This window comes from Panthera pardus, unplaced genomic scaffold (genome assembly GCF_024362965.1).
Source record: "Panthera pardus isolate Hobbes unplaced genomic scaffold, ASM2436296v1 HiC_scaffold_24, whole genome shotgun sequence".
NCBI lineage: Eukaryota > Metazoa > Chordata > Mammalia > Carnivora > Felidae > Panthera > Panthera pardus.
Window position 1 is genome coordinate 102177863 of NW_026526810.1, and position 26493 is coordinate 102204355.

The 26493-nt window shown below is 38.9% G+C and overlaps 1 long non-coding RNA gene across 2 annotated transcripts in view; it reads left to right on the top strand.

The window, feature by feature from the left end:
- LOC109268348 (uncharacterized) overlaps positions 1-25079 on the top strand; it is a 103254-nt gene extending 78175 nt beyond the window's left edge. Inside the window, exons 3-5 of one of the 2 annotated variants that reach the window (XR_008417223.1) lie at positions 7456-7631; positions 13526-14006; positions 24649-25079. This is a non-coding gene — a long non-coding RNA (uncharacterized LOC109268348). The remainder of the gene's footprint in view (positions 1-7455; positions 7632-13525; positions 14007-24648) is intronic. The other variant, XR_002080600.2, reaches the window with a different exon arrangement.
- Positions 25080-26493: the final 1414 nt, after the last annotated feature.

Genomic DNA, 26493 nt, shown 5'->3' on the forward strand with positions numbered 1-26493 from the left:
TATTGAGGAGGAAGAAATTTTCCTCTATCCGAATTTCTTGATAGCTGGACCATCAAGAATTAAATTTACCTGAGACCGGCCGATTAACAGGAGAAAATCAAATTTACTTCGTATCTGTGGGGAGTGCACACACATGAAATTCCAAAGAGAGTCAGGCAACGGGAAGCTTATTTGTGACATCCTGAGGTGAAGAGAGGAGTAGGGGTCTAGAGATCCAAAGGGGAGGAAGGCTAATAGCAGGAAGGTGAGAAGAGATTGTGGTAAACAAAGGTTGCCCTGTTGTGCAAATACGTTTCTCAGGTAAAGAAGAATCTCCGTTCCTAGCTCTATTCCTGGTACAGGCTCTCCTGTCCAATGTAAATTTAGGCAGTTGAAGGGGAGATAAAGAGCTTTTCCTGAACCTGCTGGGTTTTGATTGCTTTTAATTTAGAGTAATCTTGATGCCCAAGTGGCCCACCTTGGGGCAGCCTGTCCTTGGCCCCTACAGAATTTTATGGGAAAAGCGGGAAATATCAATGAAACAATCAGGCACAGCCTATAAACTAGATGTTGCCAGAGCAAGGATGGGCCACATCTAAGACTCACGTTAATGTGCAATCTAGAGAGCTGTCATTGTGTAAAAACAAACGCCACTAGCTTACATTAGAAGAGGTTTTGGCTGCTTCTTTTCGCCGTCTAGGACACTCTTCATCCAGAATAAGCAAATAGTTCAAGGAATTTAAGCAAGAGCTCAAAAGACTTTTCCAATCTAAATAGTCTCCATATTTTCACAAGAATGCCAGTTACAGGATGGGAAATTAATATTGACCCATCTACAGAGGGAAAAATATCTTGTCTCCGAAGTGCAAGGAACCTTCTTGCACTGATGCAAGAAAATACTGAGTAAGGTGTATCACTGTTAAATGTATAGTTAATAGACCAATCAATGTTAGGTCAAAGCCTACAAAGAAAGGGTCAGGGAGGTAAAACTAAAAGAAAAACACCTCGGTTTCGTTTGTCCAGATTCATAGTGTAAACATATGGAGTAGATTATCTCCAGATGGAAGTTAAATGAATCAGCAGTGATACCTTGATGTTTAGAGTTTTCATCAAAATTATTTAGGAGAAGCAAAATTAGCTGATTTAACTTTTCTCTGCTCACTGGATATACAAATATGTACGTGACATAAGTGACCTGACTGACACACACATTTGTGCATCATTCTTTTGTGTCAGCCAATTAGCTGCATTAGCGTAATTCTTCCTTTTTAAAGATTTATTGGGGGGGTGGGTGGGGAGCTATCAACCACATTTTTGGTACATTCAGGAAGTTAGAATGGACTACATTGTTCGAGTTCTTGGGCATGAATATGGCATTGTGGTTTTGGAGAATACATGCTGAACTCTTTAGCAGTGAAATGTCACAGTGCCTCCGACTTACTTTCGAACGGTTCAGAGAGAGAAAAAAGCAAATTGCTCAAATGCTATCAAGTGGTGAATGCAGGCAAAGATTATATGTAGATTTATCATACTATTATATCCCTTTTTTGTAGGTTTAAAATTAAACGTTGGAGGAAAATGATGTGAAACAAAAAGGCTCTTGAAGCTTACAAAACGGTTTTTCCCCTTGAACCCTTCTGTAAAGAAGCAATATGCGTAGCTTTAGAGGCTATTTAAAACCTGTTTTTAACTCCTGAATCATAGTTTGATTTGGCTGAAATACAGGTTTATGACCAAATGCTAAGCTTTGGTCTTCCCAAAATATTTTTGAAGGAAGGCAGTATAGGTAACTCAAAATGAATTTGCAAAATGGGACTCTCTGGCATCAGACCAGGGTGATAAAAATTGGAGGGATAGCTGCTGTAGGTAGAAAATACGACTAAATCTGGGCATGTCTGCTCATAGTTAAAACTGACATGCTAGTGTACACATTGGATTAATGACATATACCTGAAGCCTTAGAGGAATATTTACAAAGAGTTCCACTGTGTTTGTATCAGTGAGGGTCTAGGCAGAAAAATAGAAACCGCTGTTTGAAAGAGAGGATTTAATGCAAGGAATTGGTTACACAGGTGATTGTACACCTGAGGCTGAGAAGCCCTGCGGACAGTGAAGCAACTCAGAGGTAGCAGAGCAAGAGGCCGCTCCCTCCTCTAGTGCAGAGGGGACTTTGGGAAGAAACGGTGCCATCAGAGCCCGAAGCTGGGGCTGCCCGTGGGGGCTGGAGCCAGGGCCCTGGAGGGAGGGGCTGCTCCATGGGAGCTTGAGCCACCATGGAGACATCCCCTGCCAGAGATGGGAGGGAAGAAATCTCTGCCTGTCCCCTCCCTCCTCCGAACACTCACCAGTGCTCCTCAATGGCCAAACTTATGGGGGGAGATACAGGGTGAGCAGGTTTGGGAAAAGTGATCTCTTGTGATAAAGAGCAGAGAAGGGAAAGGGCAAGGGCTGGACCTGAGAGCAAGCAACTAGAGAAGAGAGAGGAACACATATTATATCTCCTTGCTAAAATTTCTCATATTCACAGTCAGATGTGATAGTTATGAGGGAGCATGAGGCAAGCTGAGGGCAAAATACAGGCTAACAGCAACCCCCGCCACACCCAGGTGGGATATGTGTGATAGTCCTCAGACACTCCTGGCTACCCAGGAACAAAGGAAAGGGGTTTAAGTGCTTGCCAGGGTGATGTGGGAAACTAAGGCAAATGAAAAGTTAAATTCCCTTACTGGCTATGGCCCATTGACAAGTCCTTGAAACTGGGCAAAGTGACCTCCTTCTAGGAGCTCAGCTGCCTAGATGATGATACTTTGCTGGGGCAAAAGAGAATCTTAGCTTCACCTTATCCCAACCTCCAGGATCCTGTAAGTCTACTTCCTGTATCTCAACTGCCCCAAGAAATATGCTGGCAATCATACTCCAAGCTTAAGTCCTCCTGATATACATCTGAAGGGTCTCATGACTGAGGCTTCATGAAACAGTAATAATTGGTATTTCCCCTACCTCAAGGTCCTGGAAACCTTGCTTCCAAAACACCTTAGAGACTTATTCCATCCCTGACTCCCTGCCAACCTGACGGTATATAGTCATGACCCCAGTGCAGCTCTTTGGCCCATGGGTCCTATCCCAGCGCTTTAATAAAATCACCTTTTTGCACCAAAGACGTCTTCAAGAATTCTTTCTTGGCTGTCAGTTCCAGACTACCCTACCATCACCCCCAAACTTCATCAATAGGCTTTTAAAAAACAAGAAGAGATATGAAATTCTAGCAATAATAGTTGAGTCGATTTAAGACTAGTGAGAAAATACTAACATCTTTAAAAAGGTGGGGGGGGGGCACCTGTCTGGTTCAGTCAGTGGAGCATGTGACCCTTAATCTGAGGGTGATGAGTTGAGTCCTGCTTTAGAAGTAGTTATTACTGGGGTGCCTGGGTGGCTCAGTCGGTTAAGCGTCCGACTTCAGCTCAGGTCATGATCTCACACTCCGTGAGTTTAAGCCCTACGTCGGGCTCTGTGCTGACAGCTCAGAGCCTGGAGCCTGCTTCGGATTCTGTGTCTCCCTCTCTCTCTGCCGCTCCCCTGCTCATGTTCTGTCTCTCTGTGTCTCAAAAATAAATAAAAACATTTTTAAAAAATGTTTTGAAAAAAAAGAAGTAGTTATTACTTCAAAATAAAATCTTTAAAAAAAAAGACTAATGAGAAAACAAGATTTGAAAAACAATGTATTCTAACTATATCTGGATTTATTCAGGATTGCTATAAAATATCAAATTTATTTTGCATCTTTAGTAAATAGATAACTGTCTTATAGTTATATCTGCTGTTAGTATTGATGGGGTTTTGGAGTAATGGGGGTCCAGAGCTGATTAAAGCAACTAAAACACGGGGATAAGACCCAGGGGCAGAAAGAGCTGCACTGGGGGTGTGAAGAGTGACTGGTTATATACTGTGGAGTTGGGGGAGATAAAGTCAAGAGGAAATTTCTTAAAGGGATTTCCATATGCTAAAGAAGACTCACAGATTACTGGAGGCCTTATCATTAAGACAGTAGGGAGTTCCTGGAGATTAGGCTATTGATAAGATTGCCTGCCTTTTTCTTGTAATTCCCTAAGATATTTGTAAACTGATGGAGACTCAGGTCCTGTGATCTCTATCAGTTCAACCATTTGTTTTCTGTCCTTTCCTTTGTTCTTGGGCAGTCTGGAGTGCCTAAGGAATATCACACATATCCCATGGTGGGGGGGGGGGGGGTTGTGAGCTTGGTGCATTGCCCTCAGCTTGCCTTATGCTCCTTCATGAGTATTACCTAACTCATGTGTGAACAAAAATATCTGAAGAGTGGAATTGTTTTCCAGGAGAATTTATAATCTTACATTTTGAATACCTAGTTGCCTGAAGGTAGAGCACAGTCCCTGTGATATTGAAACAACTCTTAGGACAGCTGGTATAAACTATGGAGCAGTATCTTTGTTACTGTGTGTTTAAGTATCATTCTATATTCAGTTATCAACTGGCAGGGAGTTGTACAATATGACAATATCACAGAAGCATGGATTTAGCAGTAGTAAAAAAAAAAAAATCTGCATTATTTTTTTCTAGGTAGACCATTTTCTAGAAAGGGAAGAAATTCTGGGATAATGTTTTAGTCTGTAGACTACTTCAGGGGAAGAAAAGAAAAATTAAAAAAACAAAATAAAACAAAGAAGCCCCAAACCCTTGCATTTCACCAATTCTACTTCCCTCTGTAAAGAAAACTTCTCTGGGGAGAGAGAGACTGAAATGCCTCTTAACTTACTTCTGTCTCATCTAGACCTTTTTTTGATACTAGAAGCAAGTGAATAGGGATGGGATTGAAGGTTGGTGGTAGTGATGAGGGAGCATAAGGCAAACTGAGGGCAAGGCATGAGCGACAACACCTCCCCCCCAGCCCTCCTCCATAGACATGCTCCACCCCCACCGCCCAGGTGGGATATGTGTGATATTCCTCAGTTACTCCTGGCTGCCTGAGGACAAAGGAAAGGAAGGAAAACCAATGGTTAACTGATAGAGGTCACAGTCAAGCTTGACCTGAGTCTCCATCAGTTTGCAAATGTCTTAGTAAATTACAAGAAAAAAGGCCACCTTATCAATAGCCTAATCTCCAGGAACTCCCTACTGTCTTAATGATAATTCTTTGCTAGAGGGAAAAACAACTTTAGTTTGACAATAGTGAGGACTCCAGTAATCTGTGAGTCTTCTTTAGCATGTGGAAATCCCTTTAAGAAACTTCCTCTTGACTTTATCTCCCCCAACTTCATAGTATTTAACCACTCTTTACAACACTAGTGCAGCTATTTCTGCCCCTGGGTCCTATCCCCACGCTTTAATAAAATCATCTTTTATGCACCAAAGACATGTTCAAGAATTCTTGGCCATCTGCTCTGAACCCCCATCACCACTCCAAAACCCCATCAGTAGGATGAGGGAGAGATGATTTATATGGGAGAAACAACAAGATCTAGTTGGCTTCAGTCGATGAATCCATGCTTAGAAAGTCATCATAAAAGGCAGTCTAAATTAAAGATCATAAAAAAGCAGAGGCATTTTATTCAGCTTGCACAATCAAAAAAAATTTCAGTTATTTGACGTTAAAAATTGAGAATTTCAGGAGCACCTCGGTGGCTCAGTTGGTTAAGCGTCCAACTTCGGCTCAGGTCATGATCTTGCAGTTCATGGGTTTGAGCCCCGCCTGGATCTCTGCTGACAGCTCAGAGCCTGGAACCTGCTTCAGGTTTTGTGTCTGCCTCTCTCTCTGCCCCTCCCCTGCTCACATCTCTCTCTCTCTCTCAAAGACGAATAAACATTAAAATTTTTTCAATATAAAACTCTAAATTCTAGCTTCTCTTATACATTGGGACACTCTGGCCACACTAGGCCCTCATTCCTGTCTGGCAGACATTTGTTGGAGCATGTCTTTTCCAGTTCTCCGTGTCCCAGCTTTACCTGGTTCAGTCATGCATGCAGCTTGCCTGGCCCCTGCCAGTAATCCTCTTTTCTTTCTTCTTTTCATTTTAGACTGGATAAGGATTTGCACTAGTTATCGCCTCCATGTTCTCTCCTTTTATATTAAATCAGCTTCTATGACACTTAAGAGTCCACTTGATAAGTCACTAGTGGTATCAGTGAAACCCCAGCTCAGAAATTCTAGCAAATACTCCAATGATACATCATTTCACATTCTTTTTGAAAGTTGGTGATGCAGGCTGGCTGGGACTGAGGACCCAGAGGTGGGTCCTGCAGGACCTGCCAAGAGGGTGCCTTGGCTTCCAACAGGATGGAAATCAAACGCAGCTGAAAGGAAGCGAGAGTGGTTTATTGAAGACAGAGAGTATAGGAGCATGAGAGACTAAGAAAGGAAAGGAAAGAGAGTCTTGGTCTTTGCTTGGGGCCTGGGATTTTTACTGAGGACAGTGGTTTGGTGTATGTGACTTCTCGGTAATCCAGGAACGAAGATGAGTATTTAGGTGTTCTCCATGTCTCCTGTCCCCTTCAAGGACCTTCTAGCTGGACTAAGAATTGACATGAGACAGATTAACAGGAGAAAATAAATTTTAATTTTGTACGTATGGGGACTCCACACAGATGTGAAAATTGTAGACAGGCAAAACGAGGTATATATCATTTTGAACTAAGATGAAGAAGATAAGGGTCTGGGACTTCAAAGGGAAGTAATGCAATTCACAGGAAGATGAAAAAGAGTAAATGTTTGGTAAACAAATGTTTGCGGGTCCCCCAGAAACAACGGGACATAGAGGACTGAGATAAAACAAGATTTGCTAAATTCCTCCCTGTCTACCATACTAGTTCATAGTATAATGTAGCCATCTATGGTAATAGATTTCTTCCTAGAGCAGGTCCTCTATCTAAAATGTTATAGGCAGTTGGGGAGATAAGGAACTTCTCTGAATCTGCTGGGTTTTGATTGCTTTTATTTTTATTCTTTTTTAAAAAATAATTATTTATTTACTTATTTATTCTTAAGAATAAGAGAGAGTAAGCAGGGAAGAAGAACAAAGGGAGAGAGAGAAAATCTCCACACCCAGCATGGATCCTGACGTGAGGTTCGATCCCACAACTCTGGGATCATGGCCTGAGCCAAAATCAAGCGTCAGATGCTCAGCCGACTGAGCCACCCAGGCGCCCCTTGATTGCTTTTTAATTCAAAATAATCTTTATGCCAAAGTGGCCCAATTTGGGGGAGGGGTGTCTGCCCTCGGCCTTTATACCAGTTACAACTTATTCGATGCCTTGCATTCATGCTGGACTATCGGCTTTTGATGGTAAAGATTCAGTTTTTTATATAGTCATATTCCAAAGTGGATAGACAAGAGGTTCACTGGCTCAATAAATAGATGAAAATATACAAAGAAAATTTTTGCTCAATTGCTGCTAAAGTAAAGCTATAGTAATCAAATATAAAATTATTTTTTGGATTCCTAGCAACCAGGACAAAGAGAGAAGCAGCCAAGAGACTTGGCTTGTGGCCTGTCTATGTTCTATGATTAGTCTCTGTCCCAGCAAGCAGTGTGGAACAAACAAGCAAGCAAACAAACACTCCAGCTAACAAAGTGACTCTGGATCCCTAGCTGCTAGTGCCCTGAGGAGCAGTTGACGGGGTGCGTATCACTGGTCTGGGTTTCAGGACAGGACTTTGGTCTCTTGGAGGAACACAGTCAGAAACTGCTTTTCAGATGAGAACCTAGTTGATAAAAAACAAAACACCAGTCTTGTTGTTTACAGTGGTTTAGGAGGTGGCGGAATCTCATAACTAGTCCCTGGCCAGCAAGGCTAGAATGGGACAAGCTTCATTTGTAGGAAGTGACTAGAGCTAATGTACTAAACTTCTCACTTTCTGAATTGGTCACAGAGTCTAGGGAAGGGTCAAGACTGCAATGGTTGCAGAAACTTTAATAGAGAATCAGGAGGAACATTACAAATTCTAAATGCAATACCAAACAAGTTATTTAATCTAACGATGTGTCTTATTGTGCCATAGTGATATGGGAAAATGAAATAAAAATAGTGAAATATTAGAGGGAAAGGTGAGACACGCTACAAAAATGCTTTCTTTCTTTTTTCTTTAAAGGATATTGTATAAGTTTATTTATTTGTTTGTTTTGAGAGAGAGAGAGGGCACAAGTGAACGAGGGGCAGAGAGAGAGAGAAGCAGGGGACTCACTTGAAGTGGGGCTTGTGCTCACTGGATCAGGCTGGAGTTTACCTGATAGGGGGTTCAAGCTCACCTGTTGTGGGGACTTGAACTCACAAACTCTGAAATCCAAAGTTAGATGCTTAACCACTGAGCCACCCAGGTGCCCCCAAAATGCTTTAAAACTCCAAGATTTTGATGTAAGTTATACTGAAAATTATTCAGCAAATGCTCAGTAAGCTAGACTCCCTTTTTCTGTGTATGCATGAACACCGTGCTATACAATTCAGGGACCCCTTTGAGCTCCCTCTGGTGGCACACTAATCCTTAGTGATTATTAAATATTTTCAAGACTTTCTGGTAAATTAAAAGAAAAGAAAGAAGAAAAAAGAAACTGTTCTATATTCATCAATTGTGGCTTTCATTAAAAATAGCTTTTTAGGGAACACCTAGCTGGCTCAGTCAGTGGAGCATATATGACTCTTGATCTTGGGGTTGTGAGTTTGAGCCCATGTTGGGTACAGAGATTACTTTAAAAAAATAGTTTTTTAGTTGACTAGTCTTAAGTATTCAAGTAAGTGAAAAATGAATTTTCCAGAAAACAGCTGCTAGAAACAGATCCATGGATAAATGGAAACCTGATGTAAGACAGAGGTGGCCTGGTAGATGAAAAAAGAAATACAAAACAACTGGAAAGTGAGCAAATTATATGATTAGATTTTTCACAGTAGAGGGAGCATGTATGGGCAATAAACATGGAAAGATTCTTTTTATTTTTTAAAAGCACCTCACAATTAACTATATTCTTTAAAAAAAAAATTTTTTTTAATATTTATTTGTTTTTGAGAGAGAGAGTATGAGCAGAAGAGGAGCAGAGAGAGAGGGAGACACAGAATCTGAAGTAGGCTCCAGACTCTGAGCTGTCAGCACAGAGCCTGACATGGGGTTCAAACCCACAAACTGTGAGATCGAGACCTGAGCTGAAGTTGGACGCTTAAATGAGTACACCACCCAGGCGCCCCAATAAACATGGAAAGATTCTTTTTTATTTTTTTAAAATTTACATCCAAGTTAGTTAGCATATAGTGCAACAGTGATTTCAGGAGTAGATTCCTTAGTGTCCCTTACCCATTTAGCCCATTCCCCCCTCACATCCCCTCCTGTAACCCTCTATTTGTTTTCCATATTTAAGAGTTTCTTATGTTTTGTCCCCCTCCCTGTTTTTGTGTTATTTTTCTTTCCCTTCCCTTGTTTTCATCTGTTCTGTGTCTTAAAGTCCTCATATGAGTGAAGCCATATGATTTTTGTCTTTCTCTGACTAATTTCACTTAGCATAATACCCTCCAGTTCCATCTATGTAGTTGCAAATGGCAAGATTTCATTCTGTTTGATTGCTGAGTAATACTCCATTGTATACATATACCACATCTTCTTTATCCATTCACCCATCGATGGACATTTGGGCTCTTTCCATACTTTGGCTATTGTCGATAGTGCTGCTGTAAACATGGGGATGCATGTGTCCCTTCGAAACAGCACACCTGTATCCCTTGGATAAATGCCTAGTAATGCAATTGCTGGGTCATAGGGTACTTTTATATACATGGAAAGATTTTTAACCTCATTAGAGAACAGAGAAATACAAGCTAAAACCAGTGAGCTACCATTTCACGCCTACCAGATTGGCTAAAAGTTAAAAATCAGTCAATTTTTGATGTTGATGAGGAAGTGGAGCCACAGAAGCTCTCATAATGCCCCTGATGGGACTGTAGAGTTGATATTGACTTTGGGTAACAATTTAGTATTGCCTCGTAAGTCGAAAAAAAAAAAGGAGAGAAAGGAAAAAAAAGAAAATACCATTTCTAGTGATCTGGCATCCCATTCCTAAGTATTCACCCCAGAGAATCTTTTAATATACACTAGCAGGCATGTGCAAGAAATTCTTAGTTGCACTGTTCATGTTACCAAAAACCTGGAAACATTATTAAAGGATAAAACTTGGTGTGTTCAAATAATGAAACACTATGCAATGGTGAAAAGGATGAACCACAGCTATAAGCATAAATATGGATGAGAACCTCAAAATACTGAATGGGAGAGAAAGCTATCACAGAAAAATACTTAAAATATGATTCCAATGTATAACATCAAGGACAAGAAAAACTAAAAAAAAATATGACATAGGAATATATACGTAAGTAGCAAATGTGTATTTAGAAAGTAATTCTGGTGTTTATTATTCCTTAAACTATATATTGTATTCTACTCTTTCATCTATGATATATTTCATAGTAATAAGGAAAAATAGAAAGTATTGATTTAATTTTCTATTCTGTGAGAGTAAGGATTACCCCCTTCCTCCTGGTCTCTGTTTCACATCATTATGAGACTAGCTTTCCTGTTATGGTATCCTTAACAACCAGATCCCTGCTCCAAACAAAACCAAGGCTTCCTGTTCACCATAGCATGGAGTATGATAGCTTGTGTAATAGAGGATTTAAGCTCCTCCCTAGTCTGATCCCATTGGACCTTTCTCAGCTTCTTTCCTACCACCTCATTTACTGCAGTGACATGGCTCAGCTCCCGGATCCAATACCAAAACATACTTTGAGTTTTCTGACTTCTTGGTCTTTGCTTCTGACATTCTTACTACATGTTAGTTTTAAGTCTAAAAACTGTACTTTTTATCACCAACAAGCTACATACCCGCAATAGCTATTTTGCATTTTTAAAATAGGCTATTGTTAATATTTTGTAAAGAGGAAGATCATCACGCCTAAAACAACAGACTTTCGTTTTCACTGAAAAATGCAGACACCGGTGTGTTTACCTGGGATTATCTGGTATTACCCTTCTGACAGAAGAATCTCTTGTTTAAGCTGAGCTCATCTTGTTTTTGCAATATGATGATAGAATTAAAGATCCTGACCACTCATATGAGTCTTACAACTATAGTGGAATTATTAATGCTTTGTGTTTGTACTACTTGCCATTGGTAACATAGCCATTCAGTTGATTATCAAGTATCACTAGAAGATGTCTTCCTCATTTTACAGTTTAGGAAACTAAAGGAAAGAGAGAAGGCTTTAATTGCTAAAATAGCATGGTTTGGTAGGTGGGTTTAAGTTATTGCATCAGTAGCAGAGATAAGAATGGCAACGACAATAATGTCCTGAACATAAAAGGCTATCAGGACCTAAAATTTTCCTGTTACCTGAACAACTTGACTTATGGAAAAATTTACAAAATAAAGATGGATTTATTCAACAAACATTGGCTGGCCACCTGCCAAAATGCAAGGCAACATGTAAGGTACCTGACAGAATCACAAAGATTAATATGATGTAGTCAGTGTCTCCAAGAAGCTTACAAAGTAGGAGGGGGAATCTCTACCAGTATTTTTGACCAGATACTATACTAGCTTTTGTACGTGGGCTGAAGACAAGCATTGTGCTCTCGGTTAACACACTAAAAAGAACACCTCATACTTTTCCTTTACCATTAAAAGCCTTCAGGGGGCGCCTGGGTGGCTCAGTCGTTTGGCGTCCGACTTCAGCTCAGGTCATGGTCTCGCGTTTCACGGGTTCAAGCCCTGCATGGGGCTCTGTGCTGACAGCTCGGAGCCTGGAGCCTGCTTCTAATTCTGTGTCTCCCTCTCTCTGTGCCCCTCCCTTGCTCATTCTCTCTCTCTCTCTCTCTCTCTCTCTCTCTCTCTCAAAAATAGATAAACATTAAAAAAAAAAAGACCTCAGAATGCATTCAGTAAATTAGCAAACATACCAAGGGGGAGGGAACATTCTGACCTATATCAGCATATTGTTTTTCATTCAAATAGCTCTTAGTTCACTGGAGGCTTTACATGAATGTTTATTACAATATTTATTTTTCTTGATTAAGATGATAGCAGGCGACTAATGAGTTCCATAACACAAAGTAGAAATCTCCACCTTCCGTATAAACAGGAATATCCAGACATTAACAACTCTGAAACTTAAAACAAATCAGAAAAGCGATTGCATGAAACTGTGGGCAATGACAGTCTTTTGTAAATGTGTCTGATGTAAGGTTAGCACAGTTACAGCTCTAAACTGTTATGTAAGTCTTAGTCCATCATACGGCTGCACACATGCCTTTGAACTAAGTATAAGTAACATTTGCTGTGAACAGTACACATTTCCCAGAATTCTCAAAATCTTTTCTTTGTCCTTTAGTTCAATTACTATTATGAAAATATCATACAGTACAGACTAGCAATATTGATGGCAAAATTATTAGTAATAAAGGGAGTTTTGCATTATGGATCCTTGAATGAGCTCAAATAGAAATAAATCAGAGGAGTATTTTGTTGATAAATGATTCTACCTGCTATCAAGTAGGCAGCACATTGAAGGAGATCACTTAGGAATAGGAATTTCTTTTTTTTTTTTTATGTTCATTTTATTTTTGAGAGAGAGTGTGCACACAAGCAGGGGAGGAGCAGAGAGAAAGGGGACAGAGGATCTGAAGTGGGCTCCACGCTGACAGCAGAGACCCTGATGCGGGGCTCAAACTCCCCAACTGCGAGGTCATGACCTGGGTTGAAGTCAGACGCTTAACCAACTGAGCCACCCAGGTGCCCCAGGAATAGGAATTTCTATGCAAAAGGTTATTTTTCTACACACATACCAATCTCTATAGTTGAACAAACTACAATATATTAATTATTGAATTTTAGAGACTATTAAAGATTATTTAGACTCAGATTTATAAACTTTTTAACAGCTGCACCCTTCCTTTACACAAAATCATGCACAGTAGCCCAACATATAAAACTAATAAAATAGAACTATCTAGAAGGGAGTGGAAAATTCTTCTTTATTTAACAAATGGAGAAAACAAGGAAGGTACATCATGAGGTTTTTGATGAGAAGGATGGCTCACAACTGAAAGAGTTTGCACTTGACTGCTTTGACAGAGTACTTTGTCAGAAGAGAGGACAGTCTTGCAATTCAGAATGAGAATCATGAGAAACCATATTTCCTATTACATTCCCAGAAAGTAAGTTATTACTAAGTGAGACGTGTCTTCTACCTATAGCAGTCACACAACCTCAAATTTGAAAGACTCAAAGAAAGTATAATTTTTAATTATTCATATTACTGTTTTCATAATGGTAGAGTAATTCACATTGAACCAATGCTCCCATAGATAACAATTTTCAGCCTTGGATAAAGTATAATTAAAGTATAATTAATACGTACTTGAAGGCACTGGAGAGTGACCAAAGCTGCTGGAAACTAGAGAGAAGTTGACCCTTAAAAGAAGGAAAGTCACACTAGAATCCGGAATATAATCTGCAATTTTTATGGCTTTTTTCTTGAGGGCACTCCCCAGTCCTGCGGAGTGGAGCAGTTAGAACTCAAGCAAAAGGCTAGTCTCTGAGGCTGTCAGAATGGCTGAAAAGTGAAGACTCTAGAAAGCAGATGACCACATAGGAGGAGTAGTGAATTCTGCATATAGATTCAGCCCAAATCTTTGACTTCTGTTCTGCACATTCATGGGAGAAACGCCAAGCAGCACAGCTAGAAGAAGCAGGCTAACAGGAGATCTAGGCAGAGATTACCATTGCTGGTGACCATACAGGAGACAGAGTTCAGAATTTGAGTCTAATAGAACAACGCTCACCAGTTTCCAGAATACCGCGGAGCATCCATGTTTGGCAAAAGTATCATTCAAAATTTGAAGGCATAACAAAGACATTTTCAGACAAAGGCTGAGAGAATACATCACCAGCAGACTTGAAGGAATATGATATAGTGTGGAAATTTGGATCTTCACAAAAGGATAAAGAGTGCCAGAAAAGGTAAATTTGTAGGTATATATAAAATACTTTTTCCTCATTGTATTTGATTTTTTAATGTTTATTAATTTTTTTTTTTTTTTAATGTTCATTTTTGAGAGAGAGAGTGAGAGAGGCAAAGCATCAGCAGGGGAGGGGCAGAGAGAGAGGGAGACACAGAACGCAAAGCAGGATCCAGGTTCTGCGCTGTCAGCACAGAGCCCGATGCAGGGCTCAAACTCACAAACCGTGAGATCATGACCTGAGCCGAAGTCAGACACTTAGACGATTGAACCACCCAGGCACCCAATTTAAAAGCCACTTGTTATTTAAATAAAAGACAATTAAAATGTAGAGTTCATAATATATGTAGAAGTAAAAAGTGTAACGATGCGTAAAGACAGGAAAGAAGTGGATGCATAGCTTTATAAGTTTCTTACATTCTATGTGAAGGGGTAAAATATTATTTGAAAGTAAATTGGGATAGGTAAATAAACTTAAAAAAAAAAGAAATAGAGAGGACACAGATTTATCAATATCAAGAATGAGGCAGGGTTATTAGTACAGATCCTACAGACTTTGATAGGATAATAAGGGGATATTATAAACAACTATCATTTTTAAAATTGGATAATTGAGAGGAAATTCCCTGCAAAACACAACTTACTACAACCAGCCCAATATGAAAGGAAACAGAGTGGTCCTGTATCTATTTAAGAAATTTAATTTGTCATTTAAAATTATTAAAGTAGGGACGCCTGGGTGGCTCAGTCAGTTAAGCATCCAACTTCGGCTTAGGTCATGATCTCACAGTTTGTGGGTCTGAGCCTCCTGTCGGGCTCTGTGCTGACAGCTCAGAGCCTGGAGCCTGCTTAGGATCCTGCGTCTCCCTCTCTCTCTGCCTGTCTCCGGCTCACGCTGTCTATCTCTCAAAAATAAATAGACATTTAAAAAATTTTTTAAACAAATTACTTAATATTTGTGTACAATGAAGTAATGTCTTGACCACTACTTTCACTTAGTGAGTAAAGTTAACATTAACAATATTGGAATAATATTGAATTATGTCCCAATATCTAATATGAATTTAATTATGAGAAACAGTAGACATTCAGATTGAATGACATTTTGTAAAATATCTGGTCTATACTCTCAACATTGAGGAACTAGTCTAGATTAAAAGAGACCAATGAGTCGTCACAACTAAATACAATATGGCATTCTGGGTTGGACTGTGGACAAGGAAAAAGAAATAGCTATGAAGCACATTAATTTGGACAATATGGACTTCAGATTAGGTAATAGTATATCAATATTAAACTTTCTGATTTAGGTCATTGTACTGGTTACATAAGAGAATGTCCTTGTTCTTAGAAAATATACAAAAAGTGTGTAGGGGTAAGGGCACAGTTGCCCTCTAACCTGGTAACAACTTAATTTTAAATGGTTCAGAAAGAATATACATACATATATGTGTATGCCTGTGTGTGCACAAACAAACAAATTAAATATAGGTCAGAGAGAGAGAATGATTAAGTGGTGCAAAATTTAAATAATTTGCAAGTCTGCTGGGTATATGGAAGTTCCTTAGACTGTTGTAAATTTTGTAAATTTGTAATTATATCAAAGTTAAAAGTATACAGTTATTCACACTACCAGTATGTGTATCTATAGTGTATCAGTATGTGCATGCGTGTGTATGTGTATCTGCTAAATTCAGTGGCAGGTTGCTATACTCAATATGATATACTCATCACCATATAAGAATATGGTGATGCATATTCTTAAGGATCACAAACCCTCTATATTGACAGTCCCACCATTCTCTATTCCTCAAATATTGTTGTTTTGGAAATGCTGGGAAGTTAGGGGAAAAAAGCTCCCTTTATTTTCACTCTTAATCCAAGCTAGTATGCCTCATATTCAGGATCTACTTAGGATTAACGCTGCCTGATAATATGAATATTTACAATTGTGACTTCAAACCTGTTCATGAAGCGATTTTATCTCTGCTGAACTGCTTCTAGGGAAGGATTACTTGAAGGAATTAGAATGATCCAAAAAAAGACCATGTGTGTCTAGCATGAAAAATCTGTTCATAAAAATCTACAAGATTGAATAAACCCAAACAAATAGGAAGCTTTAGTAAAGTTTTTTTTAATCATTATCAATAGTACACAGTGCACTTTGTTTAAAGTTTATTCATTTATTTTGAGAGAGGGAGAGAGAGAGAGAGAGAGAGAGAGAGAGAGAGAGAGAGAATCCTAGGCAGGCTCTGTGCCATCGGTGCAGAGCCCAATGTGGAGCTCCATCCCAGGAATCACAAGATCATGAACTGAGTAGAGATCAAGAGTTGGACACTTAACTGAGCCACCCAGGCACCTCTACATGCACTCTATTTATAAAGAGTCAAGTAATTCAACAAGTTTTGTTAAGAAAAATAGCAATACCCTCGCCTCCTCCTCCCCATTACCCACTTTTCAGAAGCAACTACTCTCATCTCGTACAGCTAAATATTTTGATGTTTACTGCCATGTCTCTAAATAGCATGCTTAATTGTTATTTCTTGGTTTTTCAGTTTTATAAACTATTTATTGGTTTCTAACTATGGGAGATGGGGACCCAACTCTTTGTTTTCCCTTCACCCACCAGACAGGCATTCATCGTTCCCTTCCCTTCCTTCCATCCTCCCATGGTGATTTTGTCACCTTGAAGACAATACAAATTTGTCCTACAGCCACTTCCTGCAGCGGCTTTGGTCTCGGTTTCTCTTAGTGGCTCCTTTTCCCTCCATGGCCCAGCCTGCTAGCTTGTGTCCCTGTATGTGTCTACACACACCAACAAGTGGAGTTTTTCTACTCCCTGTTTTTGTTTTTGTTTTTGTTTTTTCTTCTGTTTTGAAGGCAGAACAGCTTGTCTGGCTGCCAGTTTTATGCAGAGAGCTCATTTACAGCTCTACCCTGTGCATAGTCTCCGTCTGCAGTGACCGTCTCAGGCCCTGTTTCCTCAAGGGCTTTTAGACCCTAGCCTCTTCCGCTTCTATTCAGCTCTGATCCTTGAAGGCCATTGGCTTCAACTCATGATCACAATTCTAATTTGAAACTTCTCTTCATTTATCGGCATATGAGAATTTCTGGGTGGTATTTGTAGAGAGAAGAGCCAGGAAAATTATCTTTCGCTGATAAATAGTGAGTTTGAAAATTTTTAAAACACAACCTATCTCATTTCATTGCACTTCTGGTATGTACTTATTATACTCTTTAAGGTTTAACCTCAAATAGCTAATGGCCTGCTAATTTGCAAGATTTATCTAAGTCTGTATAGATGTTGTTGTTGTTGTTAAAGTTATTATTTGCTTCCTGGTTTCACAGAACCCTAAAACTTCCAGGTTGCAAGCGTCGGTATTCTGGTGAAACATGGCTTAGTGGAAAGGCTAGAGCTGTAGTATCCTGAGTCACCTGCCAGCTTTACTGGCACTGTCACCTGACGTTGGATAATTTACTTCATCTCTCAAGTTATCACTTTCTCTGTTAGCAAAGTAGATACAATAATGCTCATCTAATAAAGCTGCTGAGAGGCTCAAAAGTGGTCATGGCAGCTTATGGTACTTGAGTGTGTACTGAACGCACCATTGCGTGCTCCTGCTGCATTATCTCTTAATGTACGTGAAATTTTTAGTCCCGTGCCTGACACCCAGCAAGTGTTCGATGAATGTAGCTATTAGTCTCATGTAAGTTACCTCATCCTAGCCAGGCTTTGATCCATATCTGACACCTTTCACCCTACTTCACCCATACCATTAGTCAGCAAGCCTCTGCCTGCACACAGAGCAGGTCAGAACTCCAGCTTTGGAGTCAGACTCCATGGATTCACGTCTTCTGCTTTCTAGCTGTCTGGCCTGGGGCAAATAAATTGAGTTCCTTATCTGTGAAACAAGGATAATAGTAGTTTCTTCTAGAGTAATTTTGAATATAAAATAAATTAATTCATGTAAGTACCTGGTACATTATAAACCCTCAGTAAGTTATTGCCATTATTTTTGTTATTACTAGAAATTTAGCTCCTTGAATAACTTATTTTATTTCCAGAGTGTTCTAACGTTAAAAACTCAGTTTGAACTGAAATCTGCCTCTCTGCCATGACTATCAATTGGTCCTATTTTTGCCATCTGGAGTAGCACAGAGAAAATCTGATTCTCCTTTCCCAAGATGGGACAATAAGCATTTCGCACCACCCCCCCCCCCCCAACCCAGAATAAATACCTAACTCTCTCCAAATATTTTTCATAGACATGGATTTGGATCCTATCACCATTCTAATGACATCCTAAGAGCATGACTCAGTTTGAGAATCCTATAGTGGGAACACCACCTTCCGGGCATTGTCTGAAGAGTTTGGGGTACTACCACACTTTCTTCTTATGAATACTGCCTGTTTGGTTAAGCTATTATAAATTTAGGCTTTCCATTATATATAGTCAAACTCATTCATAATTGGCACAGTGTTCATATGTGTTAAATTTTAGCTCTCTTATTTTGCCTCATTATTTTAGCCTTCTGAATCTGTTTGGATCCCTAGACTGCCAGCCAGTATATTAGCATTCGGTCTAATTGTGTGTCGTTTTCTTTCTTTTTTTTTTTTTTTTTTTTTTTTTTAATTTTTATTTATTTATTTTTGAAAGAGACAGAGAGAGAGCGCATGAGCAGGAGAGGGGCAGAGAGAGAGGGGGCAGAGAATCCCAAGCAGGCCCTGCGCTGTCAGCACAGAGCCAGATGCAGGACTCATAAGTTGTGAGATCATGACCTGAGCTGAAACCAAGAGTTGGACCCTTAACCAACTGAGCCACTCAGGAGCTCCTAATTGCATGTAATTTTCAAGTTTGATGCATGGACTGTCCAAGTCATTCACTCAAAATGAGAATATTTTGAGGCCCCTGGCTGGCTCAGTCCGTAAAGCACACAACTCTTGATTTCAGGGTCATGAGTTCAAGCCCCACATTGGGCATGGATCCTACTTAAAAAACAAACAAAAAAACCAGACAGAGAATATCTTGCATATTTATCGTCAAGATATATCAGTTCAGTTAACACTCTTAGGTAGTGTTACTATCAATTGCTTACTATTTCCTGCCTGTATAAATTTTATTCAAAATTACCCCTCAAGTGGGGGTTTTGAGGAGCTTCAAATAGTCTCATCTGAAACAAACCTATTAAAACAAAAGTAAATGTATGCCTTATTAATTGAAAATTAAGCACATTATTAATTTACATTATTAATATTTTTTTAGAGCGGCTGTTCTGGTGACCAGAAAGTTAATGAACATTGAAAAGAGAAAAAAAATTATAATCTATTCTAGAGGGTAGGCTAAAGGTTAGTAACAATACACTGATGGCCACAAATTTCATTTGAGCTCTTAGTTTAAAACTCTTTTCCATTTTTCACTCAAACTATGAAAAGGGAAAGCACACTCATCCTGGCTTTTTTTTTTTCTTTATACATAATATGAAGGAATTAATCAACCAATAAATAAGATTAAGGCAGGAAGAAGGAATGAGACAGAGATACTGTGGATCTAATTATATGCAATTCAGTGGATGACTTCTGAATAATTGAGCATTGCCTTGCATAACTTTACCCAGAGCGAGTTCCCAGCAGTTGGAGTTCATTACTTTGGAGCTTTACAAGCTAAAGATAGAATGTGTACAGGCTTAAGGGTCTGACTCCTGACCCCATGTAAGAATGCACAGAAACCACATTGGGAAATCAAGAAAAACTCAAGGGGAGGATCACTGAGAGAGCTCTGATTTGTCCAGTGGTGCCTCCCTGAAATTGATCGTCTACATTTCTGTTAGAGCACTCTGAAATGCAAATGTGACCATGTCTCTTTATACTTTAAAATAATTGTGCCCCACCAGCCCCCTTTCCCACTGATTAAGCATGGTATACAAGGCCTTTCATGATCTGGCTATATTTACTGGAAATGGTCAGTATAAACCTGAAGTAAATTATGATAAAGATACATGTCATAAATCTTAGAGGAACCATGACAACTCAAAAAATAGCTTAGAAATGAACAAAGGAATTAAAATGGTATGCCAAGGAATATTTGTTTAATGCAAATAAGCCAATAAAGTTGGAACATAGGAACAAAAATGACATGAGACCTGAAGAAAACAAATAGAAAAATGGCAGGCATGAATCTAACCACAAAACTAATTATATTAAATGTAAATGGATTAAGCAGTCCAATTAAAAGGCAGAGATATAAGTAAATAGGCTCCAACTACATGCTGTCTATAAGAGACACACTTTCATAGACAAAGATAAATACAAACAGGTTGAAAGTAGAATGATGCAAAAAGTAACCATAAGAGAGATGGAGTGGCTAAAATATCAGACAAAATAGTTTTTAAGACCAAACAAATTGTTCCCATAGGAGAAAAGGGACATTATAATGATAACACAAACAGTCCATTGGGAAGATAAACAATTAAAAACATATATACATTGGGGCCCCTGGGTGGCTCAGTCGGTTAAGTATCTGATTCTTGATTTTGGCTCAGGTCATGATCTCTTGGTTGTGAGGTCAGACTCTGCTCTAAACATGAAACCTGCTTAAGCTTCCCTCTCCTTCTTTCCCTCTGCCCCTTCCCTGCTTGTATGCGTGCATGCATGCAGTCTCTCTCTCTCAAAAACCAAAACCAAAACCATGTATATATATATACATCTAATGGACCTTTTAATATATGAAGCAAAAACAGAAAATTGAAAGGAGAAATAGAATTCAACAATAATAACTGGAAACTTTAATATCCTACTCTCAAAAACTAAAATAATAACTAGACAGAAAATCAGCAAAAGTATAGTCTTTAACACTGTTAACCCACAGTCGCTGCTGTCAGGATGGAGCCCACTTTGGATCCTCTGTCCCTCTCACTCTCTCACCCTCCCTTAGTTGCACTCTCTTTCTCTCTCTCAAAAATAAAAATAAACATAAAAAAAAAAAAAGGCAAGGATGTCTGTTCTCACTTCTATTCAAGATGTAACCAGAGATTCTAGCCACCACAATCAGGCAACAAAAAAATGAATGTCAGTCAGATTGGAAGTGAAGAAATAAACTGTCTTTATTTGTAAATGATGTAACAACCTTCTATATAGAAAACTTTAACAAATCCAAAAAAAAAATATTAGAACTAATAATGGATCTATTTGAGGTTATAGGATATAAGATCAGTATACCAAAATCAAGTGTATTTCTACCTATTAACAATGAACGATCTAAAAATGAATGATGCCTTTTACTATGATTTCAAAAAGAATAAAAATACTTAGGAAAAACTAAGAAAAGAAATGCAAGTGTTATACACTGAAAACTACAAACTGGCAGAGAGAAATTAAATAAGATCTAAATAAATGGAGAAGCATTCCATATCGACTCTTGCAAGTCATTAAAAAGATACCAAACAACTCAATTAAAAAATGAATGGTGGGGCGTCTGGGTGGCTCAGTCGGTTAAGCATCTGACTTGATTTCGGCTCAGGTCATGATTTCCCGGTTCATGAATTCAAGCCCCATTGTGGGCTCTCTGCTCTCTGTGCAGATCCCATTTCTGATCCTCTGTCTCCCTCTCTCTCTGCCCCTCCCCTGTTTCCACGTGCTCTCTCTCTCTCAAAAATAAATAAACATTTTTAAAAAATGAATAGGGGGCACGTGGGTGGCTCAGTCGGTTAAGCGTCTGACCTGATTTCGGCTCAGGTCATGATCTCACAGTTCGTGGGTTCAAGCATCTGGTCATGCTCTGCACTTAACAGCATAGAGCCTACTTGGGATTCTTTCTCCTTTCCTCTCTGCCCCGCCTCCACTTGCACTTGTTCCCTCTCTAAATAAATAAATAAATAAATAAATAAATAAGAGGTGATGGGTGGTTCAATCGGTTGAGCATCCAACTTTGGCTCAGGTCACGATCTCATGGCTCCTGAGTTCGAGCCCTGCATCAGGCTCTGTGCTGTCAGTGCAGAGCCTGCTTCAGATCTTCTGCCCCCTGTCTCTCTGCCCCTCCCCCGCTCGCACTCTCTGAAAAATAAACATTAGTAAATAAACATTTTTTAAAAACGTATAGAAGAACAGATATTTCATTAAAGGAGATCTATAAATGGCTAATAACTCATGAAAAGGTGTTTAACATCATGAATCATTAGGGAAGTGCAAATGGAAACCACAATAAAATATTACTACACATTAACTAGAAGGTCTATGAAAAAGACAACCCATACCAAGTGTTAGTGAGGATGTGGAAAAAGGGGAATCCATACGTTGCTGGTGGAATGTAAAATGGTGCAGCCACTTCAGAAGACAATTTGTCCATTACTTAAAAAGTTAAACAGATGTACCATATGATTCAACAATCCCACTACTAGATATCACCCAGGAGAACAGAAGGCATCTGTCCACACAAAGACTGGCATGTGAATGTTCAGAGCAGTATTATTCAGAATAGCCAAAAAGTGGAAACAACCCAAACATTGATCAGGTGGTGAATGGGTAAATACAATTCCATGCAATGGAATACTATTCAGCATTTAAAAGGAACTAGCTATTAATATATACTACAGCATGGACCAACCTCAAAACCTCATGCTATGGTGGAAGAAACCAAACGCAGAGACTATACATTGTATGATTCCATTTATATGAAATGTTTAGAAAAGGCAAGTTTACAAAGACAAAAAGTAGATCCATGGTTGGTTAGGGCTGAGGATGGCAGTGTGGATTAACTATAAATGGACCCAAGGGAAGTTTTTAGGATGATAGAAATGTCTAAAACTGAATTGTGATTGTTGCACAGTTCGGTATAGTTACTAAAAATCATTGAGTTGTACTGTTAAAATGGGTGAATTTTATGTTCTGTAAATTATACATCAATAAAGTGTTTAAAAATAAAGAAATGCTGGGGCGCCTGGGTGGCTCATTCTGCTAAGCGTCCGACTTCAGCTCAGGTCACGATCTCGCAGTTCGTGGGTACGAGCCCCGCGTCGGGCTCTGTGCTGACAGCTCAGAGCCTGGAGCCTGTTTCAGATTCTGTGTCTCCCTCTCTCTCTGACCCACCCCGTTCATGCTCTATCTCTCTCTGTCTCAAAAATAAATAAACGTTAAAAAAAAAATTAAAAAAAAAAATAAATGCAGTAGTCTGTCACTTTTTAACATATTAATAGAAACAATTCCAACAATAAGGAGGATACTGAGATTTTTGTTCCATGCCAGTCACTGTTGTAAGCACTGTACTCAATGCTCACAGCAACCTATTATTTCATAGATAGAAATAGATATTATAATGCCATTTGCAAATGAGGACATTGATGCCCTGAGAAGTTAAGTAACTTGCTCAAGGTTGTGCAGCAAATAAATAGGTGAGCCAGGGTTCAAATCTAAGCAATTGGTTCTAGTAACCATGCTGTCACCTTTCTGCTAATATAAATCAAATTTTATGGTATTTTTAAGGGTCTAATGAGGCAGCATCATTGCAAACTTCTCCTCCTGAAGTTGAAAAATATACAATATACCAAGTTTGATGGTACAAAGCAAGGGAGGAAGTGTGTTATTTTTCCATTTTAGGAAAATAGTAAAAGTGCTAGCTTCCATTTTCGTTTTCTTCCCGTTTTATGGCGGGACGCAATGTATATCCTGAAAAGATAATGGGCTTTAGAATTGAAATAACTGAGATTTGCTCTCTGACTCTGCTACTTAAGTCATGTAACTTTATAGAGCCTCATTTTTCTTGTCTATAAAATAGACTTAATAATGCCTACATACCCGCATTGTGTGTGTATTTAACATGATGTGATTAAATGTATATAAAATCTTAGCATGATGCCTTGCTTCGGTAGACACTGAACAAGCGGGAGCTCCCTTTAGTCATTAGACTCAAGTGTCCTTTTATACATTAGAGTCGATCATGTCTTCTTAGCTGGACTATACCTGAAAGAGAAGGAAGAACAATTCAGAACTCATAGATGGCTTTTTTTAGTTGGTTAATTATATTTGATTTTGCTTAGCATATTAAAATAAAGCATGAAAGACCTCCTCTTCCACATGCAGACAGCTTACTTAGAAATTTTACTTTAATATCTGCTCCCATGCTGGACTCTAACCAGACTCCAGCCCTGGCATCTAAGAGATATTATTTCACTATTATCTCCTAAGTACCTTTAAGAGTACTTAAAGATCAGAGCCTCCCCGAAAGTGTGGTTATTGTCAGGACACCTCATCAGAGTCCTGATGGAAGGGAGAAAGGTGGCTAGGGACAAATCTTGTTTCCATGCCAGTATGAATTCTGTGGGGCCCGAGGCCCTGGTCACACAAATCACTGAGGGCTATTTTAGTATAAGTGTGAGAAACTTCCTCTATCAGTGGCCACTGACCTGTATTTATACATATTAAGAAAACATGTATTAAGGGACAAATTTTTAAAAGCATATTTTTTCTTAATGACAGATATAATAAATGTTTATTTATCTACTTGGTAAATTACTGAAACATTTTGTCCACTGGATGTCGCTACTGCATTTGAAAAATAAACTCCATCCTGTGCTTTTATAAACTGAAATGTAATATGAAAGTTAAATTTTTTAGTCTTGAAACGACATGTTCCTTTCTTTTTCCCTGACAGAAGAGGAAGACACCACCAGATGACCCAGACTGATCTTATCTCGAGATAATTTCCTTCGAAGAGAAATCAGGAAGGAATTTGTTATGCAGAATTTAGGATTTGGCCAGAAGATCTGGAAGCATCTAAAGCCTGCTGAGGAATGACAATTTTCAAATGCCTGGTACACAAAATAACTTTAAAATTTTCTGTTAGCTTGTTCCTTTTGGGGGAAGAGTTTCTTTTGATTTGTCCTTTGACTCTTCACGACCTGTGACCTGTTTCCAACCCAGGACCCGGTTCTTCTGAGGATGGAAGGGAGTTGGAACTCCGCTCAAATATTCTTTCCCTTTCTCACATCCCAACCCCTTCTGTGATCCAAGCCCTCAAAACATAAATGATGGTCATCTTTCAATTTTAAAATTATAACACTAAACGTTTCTTTATTCAAGGAATTGAAAGATAAGTCAGAATTTTTCTTTGTTTTCTTGTGTTTATTAATGAAATGGATCCTACCAGCATATTGTTTTTGAGCCCTTGAATATTTCCCTATCCCTGAAGTCAAATTGAAATAGAACAGATGGAAACACAGTAGGATATGTCACACATGCTACACAGGGAAGAATCAAAAGGCTATCAATGCTTTCCAAAACAAGCAAGAGAAAGAGAGAGGAGGGAGGGGGGTGCTGAGTGGGGAGGGGGACAGAATTGTGATCATTCTTGGTATGTGCTAAGTACCACGTGGCTCATAAAACAGTTTTGAGAAGAAAGTTAAGCCCTGAAAAAGGAACCACTCTCTCTATAAATGATATTTTAATAATCTTTTAGTTTAAGAACTCCTTTACTTCCTATTCTAAGATTTCAGTGTAAATGAAGACAAATGGGAAGACAACTTTTTTTTTAAAGTTTTTATTTAAATTCCAGTTAGTTAACCTACAGTGTAATATTAGTTTCAGGTGTACAATATAGTGATTCAACAATTCTTTACATCACCCAGTGCTTATCATGACAAGTGCACTCTTTAATCCCCATCACCGATTTAACCCATCTCCCACACTGCTCCTCCCTCCCTCCTTCCCCATAACCATCAGTTTGTTCTCCACAATTAAGTGTCGGTTTCTTGCTTTGACTCTCTCTTATTTTTTCCTTTTGCTTCTTTGTTTTGTTTCTTAAATTCCACATGAGTGAAATCATACAGTATTTGTCTTTCTCTGACTGACTTATTTCACATAGCATTATACTGTGTAGCTCCATTCATGTCATTGCAAATGGCAAGATTTCACTCTTTTTTATGGCTGAATAATAGTCCATTATATATATCTATATCTATATCTATATATCTATATCTATATCTATATCTATATCTATATCTATATCTATATATGTATAGATATAGATATAGATATAGATATAGATATATAGATACACACACCACTTCTTGTTTATCCACTCATCAACCGATGGACACTTGGCTGCTTCCATATCTCGGCTGTTGTAAGCAAATACTGCTGTAAACATCGGGGTGCATGTTTTCCTTTCAATTAGTGGCCTTGTATCCTTTGGGTAAATACCCAGTAGTGAAATTGTTGGGTCATAAGGTAGTTCTCTTTTTAACTTTTTGAGGAGCCTCCATACTGTTTCCCAGAGTGGCTCCACCAGTTTGCGTTCCCACCAACAGTGCAGGAGAGTCCCCTTTCTCCACATCCTCACCAACACCTGTTGCTTCTTATGTGGTTAATTTTAGCCATTCTGACAGGTATGGGGAAAGCAATTTTAGGACTTCAATCAAGATTATTTTCCAGTTGCAGAAGATTGAGGAGTTAGAGTTTAGAAAGACATTCTCTGTGACTGGTTTTTCATTTGCAAATT